This window comes from Coffea eugenioides, chromosome 4, assembly GCF_003713205.1.
Source record: "Coffea eugenioides isolate CCC68of chromosome 4, Ceug_1.0, whole genome shotgun sequence".
Lineage (NCBI taxonomy): Eukaryota > Viridiplantae > Streptophyta > Magnoliopsida > Gentianales > Rubiaceae > Coffea > Coffea eugenioides.
Genome location: NC_040038.1, coordinates 43,677,600 through 43,680,571, shown reverse-complemented (window position 1 = coordinate 43,680,571; position 2,972 = coordinate 43,677,600).

Genomic DNA, 2,972 nt, shown 5'->3' with positions numbered 1-2,972 from the left:
TTCAAATTATTAAGAAAGAATGTGCCGTTGTACTGGAATGAGGAGTGTCAACAGGCTTTCGACAAGATTAAAGATTATTTGCTGCAGCCTCCGGTCCTGGTGCCACCCAAACCGGGCCGACCGCTGATCATGTACTTATCTGTGCTCGACGGAGCCGTAGGTTGCGTTCTCGGGCAACACGATGACTCTGGAAGGAAAGAACAGGCCATTTACTATCTAAGCAAGAAGTTCACGCAGTACGAGGCTAATTATTCATTCATTGAGAAAAGCTGCTGTGCATTGGCCTGGGCAGCCCAGAAGTTGAGACACTATCTGTTAAGCCATACTACTTATCTTATTTCCCGATCTGATCCTTTGAAGTATCTCCTAGAAAAGCCGATGCTAACTGGACGTCTAGCTAAGTGGCAGATAGTCCTCTCAGAGTTCGATATTGTTTTCACTTCTCAGAAGGCCGTCAAGGGGCAAGCTATAGCTGATCATTTGGCAGAAAATCCGAGGGATGATGACTATCAACCACTTCACACCTATTTCCCTGATGAAAAGATTTTATTTGTAGGCGCCACGGACGATATAAGTGAACAAAGTCCTGAATGGAGGCTTTTCTTCGACGGAGCTTCAAATTCGCTCGGAGCTGGAATTGGAGTTGTTCTGGTTTCGCCCGAAGGAAAGCACTACCCTGCCGCTGCCAAATTGCAATTTGCTTGTACCAACAACATGGCTGAATATGAAGCCTGCATTTTTGGTCTCAAAATGGCTTTAGAAATGGAGATCAAGGAGTTGGTAGTTTTCAGTGACTCAGACTTACTCGTGCACCAAACCTTGAAGCAGTGGATAACCAAAGATTCAAAAATTCTGCCCTACCATTGTAGTTTGCTCACTCTGGCCAAGCAATTTCAAAATTTGGAGTTCAGACATCTCCCGCGAGCCCGAAACGCATTTGTCGATGCTTTGGCCACTTTAGCTTCTATGATTCAGTATCCAGATGAGTTGAAGATCGAACCGATCCAGATTCAATTTCAAGACAAACCTGCCCACTGTTGGGCTGTAGACAAGTCTTCTGACAGTGTTCCTTGGTTCAATGATATTAAAGAGTTTCTCAAAACTGGGTCCTACCCTCAGCATGCTGGTACAAAAAACAAGAGTTTTCTGCGTAGAATGGCTTCAAAATTTTTCTTAAATGGAGAAGTGTTGTACAAAAGAACCTCGGATTTGAACCTTTTAAGGTGCATTGATGAAGATGAAGCTCAATATATGATGAAGGAAGTGCATAGTGGCGTTTGTGGACCTCACATGAATGGCCATTTGCTAGCGAAGAAAATCATGAGAACCGGATACTTCTGGCTTACTATGGAGCATGATTGTATAAATTTTGTCCGGAGATGTATAAAATGCCAAATGCACGGTGACATTATACGCGCTCCACCCACTGAACTGCATAGCATGACCGCCCCATGGCCCTGTTCAATGTGGGGTATGGACGTGATTGGTACAATCGATCCTCCCGCTTCAAATGGACATCGATTTATATTGGTGGCGATCGAGTACTTTACCAAATGGGTTGAAGCAGAGTCATTCAAACATGTCACGAAGAAGGTAGTGGCCAATTTCCTGAGAGATCACATCATCTGTCGCTTCGGAGTACCCGAAACGCTTATCACGGACAATGCCAAGAATCTGAACAATGACATGGTAGATGGACTATGTGAGCAGTTCAAAATCAAACACCGCAATTCTGCCATTTATAGGCCTCAGATGAATGGAGCTGTAGAAGCCGCGAACAAGAATTTGAAAAAGATTATCCGCAAAATGACTGAAAGGCATCGCGATTGGCATGAAAAGTTGCCTTATGCATTGATGGCATACCGGACTTCTATCCGGACATCAACTGGGGCAACACCGTATTCACTCATGTATGGAATGGAAGCTGTGTTACCAGCCGAAGTTGAAATTCCTTCGTTGCGAATCCTCATGGAAGCTAAGTTGGAGGAGGCTGACTGGATAAAGCAGCGCCATGAACAATTGACGTCGATCGATGAAAGGCGATTCAATGCTATTTGTCATGGTCAGTGTTATCAGAAACGGGTGGCCCGAGCTTACAACAAAAAGGTCCATCGGCGGGCATTTGAAGAAGGTGATAAGGTGCTGAAGCGAATTTTGTCGATGCAAGATGAAGCTAAAGGCAAATTTGCTCCGAATTGGCAAGGGCCGTTCATTGTCCAAAAGGTATTACCTGGCGGAGCCCTTATTCTAGCAGAAATGGATGGACGGGCATTCCCTCAACCCATCAACTCAGATATGTGCAAAAAGTTTTTCATTTGATCGTGCAAATTTTCTTTAGAAATTCATGCAAAATGGCGAAATGCAAGTCAGGCCATCTTCTTTTACACTTAAAATATTTTATCCCTACTTGTCCCCTTTGAGCCAATTGACAAAATTTTCGTTTGATAACCCCTGAGGATTGCAAACCCCACACTGGGGCAAAATTTTATTTTTGAAAGAGAGATGAGCAAAAGAAAGGGAAAAGAACCCCACACTGGGGCAAATTTAATTTTTAAAGAAAAATGCAAAAGTGAGGAAAATGCAATGAAGAAAATGCAAAGAGTGAAAATCCGATTAAACTGGGGCAAATTTTCCCCGGTTTCATTCAAAATCGGAAATGATGCAATCTCAGTTTATTTTACCCCTGGCATCGAACTTGCTTTCAAGCCTTAACCTTTCTGGAAAACATCCCACCTGACCTCATTACAAAGCCCAAAGTCCTGGCTTCCGTCATTTGTTGCATTTCTATTAGCAAAATTTGATAATCAACTGGCAAATGATGTCTGTAATGCCTTCGCCTAATCTACAAGGGAAGTGCATTTTACTGATGCCTGAAACCTTTAACTCATGTTTCTGAGTCGATCATGGTCGAGATGTGTCTTTATTCTTCAGGCGAAAACCCGAAAGGGCGCCTCGTAAAAAAAAAAAAAAAA